Source organism: Myxine glutinosa, chromosome 8 (assembly GCF_964187855.1).
Source record: "Myxine glutinosa chromosome 8, kmMyxGlut1.1, whole genome shotgun sequence".
In the NCBI taxonomy this organism is placed as follows: domain Eukaryota; kingdom Metazoa; phylum Chordata; class Myxini; order Myxiniformes; family Myxinidae; genus Myxine; species Myxine glutinosa.
This window is the reverse complement of record NC_136268.1, coordinates 78,738,508-78,754,148: the sequence shown is the minus strand read 5'-3', so window position 1 is coordinate 78,754,148 and position 15,641 is coordinate 78,738,508. Positions and strand designations below refer to the sequence as shown.

Below are 15,641 nucleotides of genomic sequence, written 5' to 3'. Positions count from 1 at the left end.
CCTGGTGCCTGCATGGCATGGCAATGGCCTGCAGCCTGTGCCTGGGCTAGGGGGTTTCACCTCTGCAACTGGTTCTCCCCCACCCAGCAAATCAACAGTCGACTACTGCACGCCTATCCACCAACCGATCACAGACAACGCAGTTGTTCGTGAGCTACTGAAGCGTTCCGAGGCAGCAACTGCTGAGGTGGGTCAGAGATGGGTCCTGAATACATTTGATCTGGGTGTCTGCATGAAAGCCCTTCCCATCATCTGGCGCTGGCCAAATGAATTTGCTAGTCATGTAGTAACGATTGGACCCTTCCACACATCCATGAACTACATCGGGATGCTCACTGGACACAAGATGCGTGGTTCTGGATATGCAGAGATTCTCTTTGAGGCACAACTAGTAACAAGTGGATCTCTCAAAGGTGTTCTCAGTGGAAAGGCCTACGCAAAGTCCCTCTTTTGCCTCAAAACAGTGTGTGAGGCAATGGAGAGGCTGTTGATGGAGAGATTCACTGAGGAGGAGAACATCATGATCTCTGACCCTGCTGTGCTTCTCAGAATGACCCAGTCTTGCAACCGAGAGCACCTCGATGAAGCCCTCAAAGACCCCTCAACTCTACTCCTCATCAAAAATTTGCATAAAATTTGCATAATTTTGCATAAAATTTGCAGCAGTAATTTGCATAAAAATGGTATGTGGGACATTATTTCAGCTTGGGGCCATAGCTAGTCATTTTCTACACATTTTGTCCAATCTAGAAACACTGATTAGAAGTATATCTCCGGGGGGTGCAGGGGGACCTAGTCTTCCTACTAGACTATATTGCTGGGAAGGCAATGGCAAACCACCTAGTGTAACCCTTGCTCAGAAGCTGCTTCGGTGGCACCGATCCTCTACGAAGAGTATGGTACACCAGAGAGAGAGAGAGAGAGAGATCAGGTTCTTCATCTTGGTATTCCTCTTGGTGTCATGTTGATACTTGATTCGCTAAAATTGGAGCAATGATTAATTTATAAAGAATAAAGTAAGTATGCAAATAACAAGAACATGACTCTAATAAAGCATTGCCAGCCCATTGGCATGCAGGTGTGCTGGATAGCTGCCTGGTCAATTACTCCTCGCCCACTTGACCTCTGGTTAGTGATTTTGTTTCTGTCCTGATTGCTCTCTATCGTATTGCCTGTTGGTAAGCAATAAACCATTCATTTTATCCCTGCTCCTCTCAATCCCATGCCACAGCTACCCTCCACACATCCTCAGCCTTTCCTTATTTGAGACCATTAAGAATCGTCGATATCGATTGGTGAGGAAGAAAAGAAAGTGAAAGAGGAGGAACATTTCACTTGATAAATCTTTTTTATGCCTTTTGAGAAAAATACATATTGGTGCTCTTTATATATTTTACCTTGAAGCATCGTTTTTTTTCTCATATGGGAAGCCTGAATTTGACGTCAATTTGAATTTTCATTGTCAATTTGTCATTGTCATTTTTCATTGTCAATTTTTTGTCAATATTGTCAATTGTCAATTTTTGTCAATTTGACAATTTGACACAATTTTGTCATTGTCAATTTTCATTGTCAAATTAACATTGTCAATTTGATGGTCAGAAAAGGTCATTGTGCTGTCATCAAAAACAATTCACTGAATAACCCATTGAGGTTCCCATTAGGCTGCACCCACAAGACAAGAAAAGAAAACAAAATGGTACCCAAAATACCGCTTGTTAACTTACCACAAATTACCCCAAAAATACTCACTCAGTCACACAAACACTGTGACGTCTGTGGTACAGTTGGACATGTTGTTACCCCGCACACGCAAAACGAAAAGCGCGGTGAAGCAATTGGTTCATGTCCGTCCGTCCGTCGGTCCGTCTGTCCATCTTATCAGTTTATGAGCATCAGTTTGTGATCGAAGAACAACGTATATAAATTGAATGTTAAATTCTTAACACGAATCGGAACATGAATAGGAAGACAAGTTTCTCATTTTACCGTACTTTGGCACGATCACCCATACGCAGAGAGGAGTGAGACAATATTTTTTACTCTATCTTACCTGTGTGAGAGCAAAACAAAATTGAAAATCATTACGAACAGGAAACGTACTGTTTTTAACGACGTCAAAAAGGACACAAACAACAGGCACGAATAACTAACGTAAAGCATTAGGAAATAAATAGCTGCTGGGAAAATAGTGGTAAAACCCGGGGTTTTTATTTATACGCCTTTTAAGACTCCTTAAACCTTTATTTAAATTGAATTATAGACTGTACTTGAAAACTGTATAAAATTAATTGCCTTTATAATATTTATATAGCAATATATCAATATATGTCATTGGAGGGTGTGGCATTTGTATAGGGTGAAGAAGATGCGGGATATGTACCATCATCTCCATCAACTCATCTTCATCATCACCATCATCAAAATCGTATTGCATTACACTGTATATTGGATCAAGTTTATCATCATTGTTAATAAAGGTAAACCAGCTTGGTGCTGGATTAACGGTTAAGGTGGATCTCAGGGTCTTGACTTTGAGCCCCTGTCGTGCCGTTATATAACACCAGGTGGGTTGCCTCAGCCTGTCATCCTTCCAAGGTTGGCAAAATGGCTACCAGTTTACTGGAAACAGGAGGCACTGCATCAATGGCGCAGCCGTGCTCCTATAAATGATGAAACCAGCAGCCACAGGCTGCATAGGAAATAATAATAATAACTCAAGAAAATGAACTTTCTTTTGTTCTTAATTAATAATAATCTTATATTCAAGAAAAAAATAGCACAAAAACAATGCACAAACGTGTTATTTAAGGATACAGTTTGGACAACTTTTAAAGCTGAAGTCGCTGACCTGATTTCCCCCATCATCTCCGTAAGTTTGCGGATTTGCGGTTAACAGGGAGGGATTTGCGGTCCAAGAACGTAACCCCCAAGACCAGCAAGGCCCTCTTGTATCTACTTGAACACTTCACAGGGTATCGTGTTCTATGAACTTTCTCATTTGATTTGTAAAAAGTTTGCATACTCCAGGAAAAATGGATGATATCAAAATTGGGGAAAAACAGTAATGGGGAAAGGGTGAAACAAATTAAAGGTAAAAAGGGAATTGGGAAGTGAGAAATGAGAAAATATCTTCTTCCGATTATATTACTTTGTCTACAACGGTTGGTGTACTTTGTGTATTGTATGAACATCAATTATACATGGCCAGCTTCTTTATACTGTTCTAGATATACGGGTGGGAGAGGATCTATCAAGGATCTCTAGATATACGGGTGGGAGACCGACATGTCCAAATTTAAAAAGTGTGTTGAAAATTTTAGTGAAAACTCCCACCCACTTTAGGACACGTGCATGGGCCCCAAAAGGTTGCACAGAAGCTTTGGCGGTCAATTCCCAAAACAGAGGGAGTAGTTTCTGGGACGACGGACAGACACATGCTTTATAACACAGATAAACCGAACAGCTCGGTTTGTTTAAAGTGACATAACTTACATGAGTGGGCTTGTTTTGCCTGAGAAAGCAATTATTGTAATGTTGATATGCATTCACATTCTTGTTAAAAACATGCTATTAATGATGCTAATGCGAACAAAACAGCTCACACCTCATGCCGTTAATAACGGAATCCTCTGGAAGTTTCTTGGATTCTGTGATCGTGGAGGTCACACTCCCGATTCAGCTCCATCGTGCTCACGACAAGTCATGAATGCTTCCATGGCCGAGAAACAATCATGGACAAGTCATTACTTTGAGAGAGGAGTGACAGAGTTGTGTATTTCTACCATCAGCAGATATTGAAGTTTAACACGTCCTGATCCTGTGTTTATCCCTTACTGCGTACATCACCTACCTTTTTAGCTGGGGCATCTGAGTGCACCCTGTGTGTGGTATGATCCACAATCATGTGAAAATATAATATTACGGTGGCTTGGTGTAGTCATTTGTCACACTGAGAGTATCGCAAATCTCAAGGGCCACCACCAGTACCTTAAGCATGACCCCCAAGGGTGATTAAAGTACTTATATGGATTTTTTTCCAGGGTACTGGTGATAACTATCCTGCACTTCTTCAAAATAAACCATGTGATCTTTAACATCCACCACCAAACAACGGTAGCAGGATGGGTCCAGGGCTTAACATCCCATCCGAGGGATGGCTCACTTTTTGGAGCAACGTGCTGCCTGCAAAACATCAGCATGACAAATAATCACGTCAAGAATTGAACCAGGTTGAGACAGATCAAAGGCAAGTGTGCAACCTCTGCACCATCCTGTCGGATGCGCAAATTGGTGGGAAAGCTGTAACTGTAACACCGATTGTAGACTGACGTACACCGGGGTGCAGTATAACCCTCTGCTCAAAGATTGTCCAGGCAGTGCTGTGCGAAGCGTCTCACCAAGTTAGGGTTAAGGCTGCACTAATATAGGGATCTCGAGCCTAACGTTGTGTTGTTCTGAAACTTCTCTGGTTTTTATAAAACCAAGAAATGGAGGTTATAAAAATCAACAGGTTTCTGCAGTGAAGTATGAAGTCAACAGTCAACTGAACAAAGTCTAAACAAGTAAAAGTCAACTGAGTTCTTGGAATTCGCTTGCAAGCATTGTTTACTTGTTTTGTTTGACTGCAGAGTTATACAGATGTGTGCAATAACTACATCTCTAGATATCAAGGATCTCTAGATATTAACTACATCTCTAGATATCAAGGATCTCTAGATATTAACTACATCTCTAGATATCAAGAATCTCTAGATATTAACTACATCTCTAGATATCAAGGATCTCTAGATATTAACTACATCTCTAGATATCAAGGATCTCTAGATATTAACTACATCTCTAGATATCAAGGATCTCTAGATATTAACTACATCTCTAGATATCAAGGATCTCTAGATATTAACTACATCTCTAGATATCAAGGATCTCTAGATATTAACTACATCTCTAGTTATCAAGGGTCTCTAGATATTAACTACATCTCTACATATCAAGGACCTCTAGATATTAACTACGTCTCTACATATCAAGGATCTCTAGATATTAACTACATCTCTACATATCAAGGACCTCTAGATATTAACTACATCTCTAGAAGATATCAAGGACCTCTAGATATTAACTACATCTCGACATATCAAGGACCTCTAGATATTAACTACATCTCGACATATCAAGGACCTCTAGATATTAACTACATCTCGACATATCAAGGACCTCTAGATATTAACTGCATCTCTAGATATCAAGGACCTCTAGATATTAACTACATCTCTAGATATCAAGGATCTCTAGATATTAACTACATCTCTACATATCAAGGATCTCTAGATATTAACTACATCTCTACATATCAAGGACCTCTAGATATTAACTACATCTCTATCACTTTGTGATATGAACTTGTTTTAATGATTATAGGGCCCGAGCTGGGTACGATTTGTCCTTACGATGCATCATGGAAGTGGTTCGGTCTGAACTTAACTGGTGCTCTTCCTAAAGAGGACTTTAAGCAGGCTTGAACTTACTGTGTTACATGTTAAAAATCCCAAGGTATGTGTGGCAAGGATTAGGCCATTGTGCCACTGTATTACAATGGTCGATTCACAAATTCTCTCTTGGGTGGAATGTTTTCAGCTTACAATTTTGCTTTATCAGCTCATTTTTGGACTATTATGTGTGAATGATGAACCCGCAATGGAAGATCGAATCAGATTGTTATTAGGACGTTCCTTGCGCAGCGGAGACGGGGTTTTGCAATCACGTATGTGTGTCTGTGTGTCTATATGGGCCTCAACTTTTTTTTTTACCATTTGAGCTTTTATCATCAAATTTTCAACAAAGTTTAACTCGCGAGATCTTGGAGACGGTGGCAGGGGTTTTCGACGGTCCACAAGGTCTCCACGTTTTTCAAAGTTAAGTCTGTTCACAATTGTATTTTGTCGAAACTGTATTTATCGTTCGGTGTGTGAACTTATAGAGTCCCCCTTCGAAGTTTCTCGGTGTTTATCTTTCATAAATAAATCGTTTGTTTGCCGCGTCGCGAGCAAGGCCTTGCAGCCTCAGGCTTCCCCCGTCGAAGGTTGTTCCTTCTTTCGCTGTTTTGCTAGCTTCTTTGATTTCCCCTTCTCCACCAAGCTTCACTAAACATCTACTATTTGTCTAACGTTGTAACCCCCACACCCCCCCCCCAAAAACAAACAAAAAAAACTTTTATTTCCCTTTTTCCTCTTGTGCTTTTGCCTCTGCCCACGTGCGCTGTCTCGCCCCGCCCCCATTTTCCCCTTGCCTTCCACCTTTTGCCCTGTTCAAGTGACTTGTGGTCGTCGCTCTAGGCTTACTCTCCCCATTGGTATTTTTGTGAATAGAAGATTGTTCTTCACAGTTCTGTTTAAATATGTTTCAACTATCCCCTTCAGTGTTTTATTCAGTGGTTTATTACAACACGCTGTTTTTCTTCTTATTTAAAAGGCTCCTTTCAATTTCCTCTTCAACTCATTCCATTTCAAAAAAATATTCAATCTCTTATGATTCCAAATCACTCCATGCTCTAAATTCTCATTCATTCCATCCCTCCTCCATCGTTCTTAAACGAATCGCTAACTTGAAAATCACAACAAACCCAATTTGTTATATACTAGGGCATGCCCGTACTATATCTATATCTAAAATTATATCCCCCCCCTCTATTTACATGAAATGGTTTGGTTCATGAAATGTTTTGGTCCATTCGCAACGCCAAAGCGAACGGCGAACGCTTTACATGAAATGGTTTGGTGCATGAAATGTTTTGGTCCATTCGCAACGCCAAAGCGAACGGCGAACGGCTTGCGAGTACAGTGACAATCCCCCCGGGGTTTTTATTAGTTTTAAAACATAGTTTAACGCCAACATAGCGCCAACATAGTTTGCAAACGTGAAATAAATGAATACGCTCTCAAATGTGCCATCCGAGGCAGAGTGTGTCCGCCACGTTCGGCACACGCGATAGCTCGCTGCTCTCTGATTGGTTGAATCGTTTTTTGGACATAGCTCGGTAAGTAATTGTCCGATTAATATGAAACCTTGAAAAGGCACATCCTCGGGTCCCCAGCAATATACCTGGCAAGTTTAAAGTATATCGGACCCGTGGTTGTCGAGAAACAGCGGTCACAGACAAACAAACGTACAAACGTACAAACGTACAAACAAACACACAGAGATTACTGGAATTATAGATAGATGTTCATCTTTCATGAATCATCCACTTTCTAAACTCCCCCCTTGCCCCTCCCCTTCCAATCTCCCCCCCAACCATCCCTCCCAAATTCTCCCTCCTCCCACCTCCTTCTCAAAGCTGCCTCCTCCCCACTTCCTCTCCCTCCTATGTCATTCCTCCACCTCCCCCAACCTTCTACTTTCCTCTGCCCCCCCCCCCTCAAACAAACTCTCACTGTGCCTCATTCCATCACCATCAAACCTTTCGTCCTCCTCATCCTTCCCTTTCTTGTAACTCTTCTGTAATCTCTGACACACTATCAACTGCTCTTCCTACATCCCCCTCTCACCCTTCATCTGACCCTACCCCTCCCCTCTCCTGTCCTGCACCCGATGCTCCCCCCCTCTCCTCACTAACGGTATGGACCTCAAACATCCGGGGCCTTCGCTCAAACCTGATTGATCTCTCCATTCAGGTTGCTTCTGAAAATCCAGACTAGATCTGCTTAACAGAAACTTTCCTCCTTCAAGATGTCTCTGATTCCATAATATCTCTTCCTGGTTACTCCCTCCTCCGGAACGATAGACCTGATCCTCGTCCTGGTGGTGGGGTGGCTATCTTTATCAAAAACTCTCTTCCTCACTTTCCCTGCACTGCCCTCTCTCCACCCCACCCACAGGAGTACCTCTGGCTACGGCTTCCTCTCCACTCCCACCTTTTGTTCATATGTGTTCTGTACCGTCATCCAAACAGTGATGACTCCATTTACATTTCTCTGTCGGACAACATGGACCACCTTCTATCAACTCATCCAAACTCTCTCTTCCTCATATGTGGCGACTTCAACTGTCATCATGCCAGCTGGCTGGGTGTGGGTTCATCTCTCACCAGCCATGGCACCTCAGCAAAGGACTTCTGCAACTCATTGGGACTGACACAATCTGTCAATTTCCCGACCCGGATCTCAGTCAATGGAGTATCTTCTCTTCTGGACTTGGTTACGACTAACTTCCCTGCAAATGTCTGTTGCTCTTCTTCTGCTCCAATCGGTTCTTCCGATCATGTGCTTGTTAAAGTGGACATCTCGCTGGCCATTCTCAGAGAGCCTCCTCAGCGCCGACGAGTCTGGCATTTCACTCAGGCCGACTGGCACGGTCTGCAAGCAGCCATCAATCAACTGGACTGGTCTCCCATCTCTAATGCCTCTGACATCAATTCTTCCTGGGAATTCTTCCAAAGCAAACTGCTCTCTCTCATGCACAGATTAATCCCATCTCGTCTTCAGTTGTCTTACCCTTCCTCCCGTCCATGGTACACTGAATCTTGTTGTGAGGCAGTTGCCCTGAAACAACTTGCCTTTGCGTCTTGGAAGGCAAATCCAACTGAAGGCAATCTCAGTTCCTTCCACCAAGCTCGAAACAAGTGTGTTTCTACCCTCAGGAGTGCCAGGAAGCACTATCTCTCCACACTCAAGATTGAACTCTCAAACCTGTCTCCTTCCTCCAAATCCTGGTGGCGTCTGGTCAAATCCGTTTCTGGTGTTTGTTCCCCCTCCATCCCCCCCCTTACCTCAAATGGCTACACAGTTGACACCGCACGTGACAAAGCCGAATGCCTCAACTCTGTGTTTGCCTCAAAATCTTGTGTCCCAAACCCATCTCTCTCTGTTCCCACCTTTCCCAGTCGAACCCAACTGCTCCTGGACTCTGTGTCCTTCTCTCCTGACAAGGTGGAGAAGTTTTTATCAAACCTCGACTCTGATTCTGCAACTGGACCAGATGGCATCAGCCCTCAGGTCCTAAAATCCTGCTCTGCCGCTCTATCTCACCCTCTCTCTGTTCTTTTCACCCTCTCTTTTGCTCAAGGTCATCTGCCAGCATCTTGGAAATCAGCAAACATCACCGCCTTACACAAAAAGGTGCAAAAACAGATCCTTGCAACTACAGACCAATCAGCCTGCTCCCAATTATCAGCAAAGTCATGGAATCCATCATTGCTTCAGATATCAAATCCTTCTTCTTCTCCAATGGCTTGATCTCTGATCATCAATTTGGATTCAGACCAGGTCATTCTACTCTGGACATGTTGCTTCTGCTGTCTCAACAATGGATGGAGGTCCTCAATGCCAAACAGGAAATCAGAGCTGTCTCACTTGACATACCACATGCCTTCGATACGGTCTGGCACCCAGCTCTGCTCACCAAACTCACCTCCTATGGTATTCAGGGAAATCTCCACTCATGGCTTGTGGATTTCCTCTCTGGTCGTAGGCAACGTGTGGCCCTGAATGGATTTCTCTCATCTTCCCTTCCTGTTCTGGCTGGAGTTCCCCAAGGTAGTGTTCTGGGCCCTGTGCTATTTCTGGTCTTCATCAATGACCTCTCCGACTCTCTGGAAAATCCTCTCTATCTCTTTGCTGATGACTCCACTATCTGCCGCTCCGTTCCTCATCCCTCAGATCGGCAGTCTGCAGCCTCCTCACTCTCTGCAGACCTGGACAAAATCACAGACTGGTCAAACAAGTGGAACGTGTCTTTCAATCCTGACAAATCTCACACTCTTACAATGTCTCTCCGAAAGGACCGACTGGACAATCCTCCCATCTACTTTCTCAACAATCCTCTCCAAGAAGTTCTGTCGCTCAAGCTTTTGGGTCTCACTATCTGCCATGATCTTTCTTGGGAAAACCACATTTCCAAGCTGGCCTCCAAAGCCAGTCGCCGACTGGGCATCCTCCGTCGTGCGAAGTCCTTCCTTGGCACACCTGAGCTCCTCACCACATACAAGGCTTTCATCCGCAGCTCAATGGAATACTGTTCCCCCCTCTGGGCTGGTGCTCCTGCCTCAAACCTTGCTCGGCTTCACGCTGTTGAGGCCAAAGCTTTCAGAATCATTGGAATCTCCTGCGATGTAGTCAACTCCGAGGGCCTTTCACTCACTCACCGCAGGCAGGTTGGTGGTCTTTCTGTCTTCTACCGACTCCTCTCCGGCCTTGCTCCCCCAGCTCTCTCTGTGCTCTGTCCCCCCAATATTCCTTCAGGTCGCACAAGATCTGCCTGCAACCCTCTTTTTTTTTTTTTTTTTTTTTTGTATACTGAATCGAGGCTCGTGAAAGAGCTAACATTTACTTCACAAACAAATCAACCAGACAAACAAAACACACAAAAAGCGGGAGCGGAAAACAAAATGGGGAAAGAAGGTGTAGCACACAAACACAACATTTGAGAGCAGGGAGATGTGTGGAAGGGAGAGGGCTTGGGGGGAGGAGGCATGGGAAGGGGGGGGGGGGGTGGAGGGAGAAGTATAAAACACAAGGACACCAATGACTTCCAGGACAGAAGTTGGAATTTCAAAAAAGTGGAATTGGGGTGAAATTAGCGGGGGTAGAAAAGATCAAGGTTTTGGATGGGGGAAGATAAGAGATGGTGGTGAACAGCTGTTTTAAAGACCTGGAGGGTGGAGTGGGATTGAAGAGAGTGAGGGAGTTTGTTCCAGAGGCGGGAGAAAAGAGGAATGAAGGAGTGAAGGTGAGCAGAGAGTCTTGATTTTGGCAGTTTGACCATAAGAGGGTTGCAGGCAGATCTTGTGCGACCTGTAGGAATATTTGCGGGACAGAGCCCAGAGAGAGCTGGGGGGGCAAGGCCAGAGAGGAGTCGGTAGAAGATGGAAAGACCACCAACCTGCCTACGGTGAGTGAGTGAGAGGCCCTTGGAGTTAGCTTCATCGCAGGAGATTCCAATGATTCTGAATGCTTTGGTTTCACAGCGTGAAAACGAGCTAGGTGTGAGGCAGGAGCACCAGCCCAGAGGGGAGAGCAGTATTCATTGAGCTGCGGATGAAAGCCTTGTATGTGGTGAGGAGCTCAGGTGTGCCAAGGAAGGACTTCGCACGACGGAGGATGCCCAGTCGGCGACTGGCTTTGGAGGCCAGATTTGAAATGTGGTTTTCCCAGGAAAGATCATGGCAGATAGAGAGACCCAAAAGCTTGAGTGACAGAACTTCTTGGAGAGGATTATTCAGAAAGTGGATGGGAGGGTTGTCCAGTCGGTCTTTTCGGAGAGACATCGTAAGAGTGTGAGATTTGTCAGGATTGAAAGACATGTTCCACTTGTTTGCCCAGTCTGTGATTTTGTCCAGGTCTGCAGAGAGTGAGGAGGCAGCAGACTGCCGATCTGAGGGATGAAGAATGGAGCGACAGAGAGTAGAGTCATCAGCAAAGAGATACAGAGGATTTTCAAGAGAGTCAGAGAGATCATTGATGAAGACCAGAAAAAGCACAGGGCCTAGAACACTGCCTTGTGGAACTCCAGCCTGAACAGGAAGAGGAGATGAGAGAAACCCATTCAGGGCCACACGTTGACTACGACTAGAGCGGAAGTCCGCCAGCCATGCGTGGAGATTTCCATGGATACCAAAAGAGGAGAGTTTGGTGAGCAGAGCGGGGTGCCAGAACGTATCGAAGGCACGTGATATGTCAAGGGAGACTGCTCTAATTTCCTGTTTGGCATTGAGGACCTCCATCCATTGTTGAGAAAGTAGAAGCAGCATGTCCAGAGTAGAGTGTCCAGGTCTGAAACCAAATTGATGATCAGAGATCAAGCCATTGGAGAAGAGGAAAGATTTCATATCTGAAGCAATGATGGATTCCATGACTTTGCTGATAATTGGGAGAAGGCTGATTGGTCTGTAGTTGCTGGGATCTGTTTTTGCACCTTTTTTGTGCAAAGCGGTGATGTTGGCAGATTTCCAAGCAGATGGAAGATGACCTTGAGCAAAAGAGAGGGTGAAGAGAACAGAGAGAGGGAGTGAAAGAGCGGAAGAACAGGATTTTAGGACCCGTGGGCTGATGCCGTCAGGTCCAGTTGCAGAATCCGAGTCGAGGGTTGACAGAAACTTTTCCACCTTGTCAGGAGGAAAGAACACAGAGTCCAGGAGCAGCTGGGTACGACTGGATATGGTGGGTACAGAGAGGGATGGGTTTGGGACACAAGATTTAGAGGCAAACACAGAGTTGAGGCATTCAGCTTTTTCACGTGCGGAGTCAGCCGTGTGGCCATTTGAGGTGAGGGAGGGGATGGAGGGGGAACAAACACCAGAAACAGATTTGACCAGACGCCACCAGGATTCGGAAGAGGGAGACAGATAAGAGAGTTTGGTCCTGAGAACGTAGAGATATTGTTTCCTGGCTCTCCTGAGGGTGGACACACACTTGTTTCGGGCTTTGTGAAAGGAAATGAGATTTCCTTCCGTTGGATTTGCTTTCCAGGAGACGAAAGCAAGTTGTTTCTGGGCAATAGCCTCACCACAAGATTTCGTGTACCATGGACGGGAGGAAGGGTATGACAACAGAAGACGAGATGGGATAAATCTGTGCATGAGAGAGAGCAGTTTGCTTTGGAAGAATTCCCAGGAAGAATTTATGTCAGAGGCAGTAGAGATGGGAGACCAGTCCAGATGATTGATGGCTGCTTGAAGACCATGCCAGTTGGCCTGAGTGAAATGCCAGACTCGTCGACGCTGAGGAGGCTCTCTGAGAATGGTCAGAGAGATGTCCACTTTAACAAGCACATGATCAGAAGAGCCGATTGGAGCAGAAGAAGAGCAGCAGACATTTTCAGGGAAGTTAGTCATAACCAAGTCCAGAAGAGAAGATGCTCCGTTGACTGAAATCCGGGTCGGGAAATTGACAGATTGTGTCAGTCCCAGTGAGTCAGAAGTCCTTTGCTGAAGAGCCATGGCTGGTGAGAGAGGTACCCACACCCAGCCAACTGGCATGGTGACAGTTGAAATCACCACATATGAGGAAGAGAGAGTTGGGATGGGTAGATAGAAGTTGGTCCATATTCTCAGACAGCGACATGTAGATGGAGTCATCACTGTTTGGTGGACGGTACAACACACATATGAACAAAAGGTGGGAGCGAAGGGGAAGCCGTAGCCAAAGGTATTCCTGGGGGTGAGGTGGAGAGAGGGCAGTGCAGGGCGAGTGAGGAAGAGAGTTTTTTTTATAAAGATAGCAACCCCACCTCCAGGACGAGGCTCAGGTCTATCATACCGGAGTAGGGAGTAACCTGGGAGAGATACCAAGGAATCAGAGACATCATGAAGGAGGAAAGTTTCTGTTAAGCAGATCACGTCTGGTTTGTCAGAAGCAACCTGTATGGAGAGATCAGACATGTTTGAGCGAAGGCCCCGGATGTTTGAGGTCCATACTGTTAAGGAAGAGGAAGGGGGAGCATCGGATACAGAACAGGGGGGGGGGGGGGGGAGCGGTAGGGTAGGATGTGGAAGAGGAGGAAGAGGTAGGGAGAGCTGTTGAAGGTGTGTCAGAGATTACAGAATAGCTCGGAGAAAGGGAAGGATGGGGCAGACAAAAGGTTTGATGGTGATTGGGAGAGGCGCAGTGAGGTGTTATTTGACGAGGGGGAAGAGCGAGGCAGAAGGTTGAGGGAGATGAAGGTGAAAGTTGGAAGGGGGAAGAAGCGGGGAGGACGCTTTGAGGGGGAGGGGTGAGAGGGGAGTCTAGGAGGGGAGGAGCGAGGGAGAGTCTCGGAGGGGAGGGGTGTGGGGGGAGATTTGAAAGGAATGGGTGATTGGGAAGATTTGGAGGGGAGGGGAGGGGCAACGGGGAAGATTTGAAAGAGATGGGTGATGGGGATGATTTGGAGGGGATGGGCAAGGGGGTAGATTTAGAGGGGAGGGGTGATGGGAAATGGGATTTTGGGGTGATGGGATTTTGAAAAATGTACGATTAATGGGAAACGAACATTTATTGCAAAATGAGATTATGAGATTATTATGGTTAAACTGCCAAAGTCTAGGCTCTCTGCTCACCTTCACTCTTTAATTCCCCTTTTCTCCCGCCTCTGGAACAAACTCCCCCTCTCCCTTCAATCCCACTCCTCCCTCCAGGTCTTTAAAACAGCTGTTCACCACCATCTCTTATCTTCCCCCATCGAAAACCTTGATCTTTTCTACCCTCGGTAATTCACCCCAGAGTCCTTGCAGTGTTCATATGTTTTATTCCTCTCCCACCTCCCCCCAAGTCCTCCCGATGTCCCTGCTCTCAAATGTTGTGTTTGTGTCCTTCCCCCTCTCTCCCCATCTTGTCTGCCGCTCCCCTTGTTTTTTGTGTTTTGTGTGTCGGTTTGTCTTTTTGTGTGATTAATGTTAGCTCTTTCACGAGCCTCGATCTTGTATACAAAAAAAAAACAAAAAAAAAAAACGAGATTATGGAGAAGACAAATAATTTTGTCAAAGATCAGCGTCACCAAAAATCATCAATTTTCATCCAATTGATCTGAAATTTTAATTTACAATTTGAATTTTGTCATCAAATTTTCAACAAAGTTTAACATGAGATTATGGAGAAGACAAATAATTTTGTCAAAAGGTCAAAGGTCAGCATCACCGAAAATCATCAATTTTCATCCAATTGATCTGAAATTTGTTTTCCCATTTGAGTTTTGTCATCAAATTTTCAACAAAGTTTAACATGAGAATATGGAGAAGACAAAGAATTTTGTCAAAAGGTCAAAGGTCAGCATCACCAAAAATCAGCAGTTTTCATCCAATTGATCTGAAATTTGAATTTACCCCGCCCAAGAATACTTACCCTGCACAGTAAACTTGGTGTGAGCCAACTCTTCTATTTGTGAACGTTTCTTCTTTTTTTGATCCAACATGGCTGCCAGACTACGTGAGGGATGACATCGTAAATATATATACTCTAAATAATTGTTGCATATATCATGCTCAATACATTTCAAACTGATCAGACTAAGCATTGTCCCTGTCGAATTATGACGTCGTAATTATGGCACCAATGACATCATCGTTAACAACACCTATTCCCCATATGGAGTTATTTACAATGAGCCACGTTTCAATTTTTAAAATGCTGACAAGGCACACACTTTACTTTACTGAAATGCATACACAAATGTTATATTTTCATCAAATATCGTCGGAATTTCGCCAAATCTGTTTTGGTCCTGTGTTAATATACCTCAGCGATTGACAAATCTTAAATCAGAATTTTATTTGAAGTCAAAAAGACCCCGTGAAGTCGCTCCGTACTTTTCCAGCTCGTCATTTGCAGTGTGATAATTAATTCCATGCCCACTTTAGAAAACTCTTCTTCTTCACGCCTTAACAACGTCTAGCTTCCAGACCGTACATCCAATCATCTTGAAATTTTGCAGACATGTTACAACTCATTACCTCTACTACAATATAAAGTTTCACGTCGATCAATGAAGCGGTTCAAGAGTTATAATTTTTTTCTATTTTTGTTTAATTATTTATATCTGCCAAACCACGTGACATATCGCAAATTCCAAAAGGTGGTTTTAGTAGACTGATATGCTGAACACATCGGTGAAGTTGCCCCTCGATAGGATCACAAATGAGGGAGAAGCTTGGTTTTAAAAGTTTATGC

The 15,641-nt window shown here is 44.4% G+C and overlaps 3 long non-coding RNA genes across 4 annotated transcripts in view; 1 reads left to right on the top strand and 2 right to left on the bottom strand.

The window, feature by feature from the left end:
- The window catches only part of LOC137432616 (uncharacterized), a 38,922-nt gene that overhangs the window by 10,608 nt on the left and 12,673 nt on the right, over positions 1–15,641 (bottom strand). The window contains exon 2 of the long non-coding RNA XR_013624326.1: positions 14,817–14,896. This is a non-coding gene — a long non-coding RNA (uncharacterized LOC137432616). The remainder of the gene's footprint in view (positions 1–14,816; positions 14,897–15,641) is intronic.
- The window catches only part of LOC144893295 (uncharacterized), a 67,746-nt gene that overhangs the window by 42,219 nt on the left and 9,886 nt on the right, over positions 1–15,641 (bottom strand). The gene's annotated exons all lie outside the window — the stretch shown is intronic.
- LOC144893294 (uncharacterized) overlaps positions 1–15,641 on the top strand; it is an 83,536-nt gene that overhangs the window by 64,580 nt on the left and 3,315 nt on the right. The window lies entirely within an intron of this gene.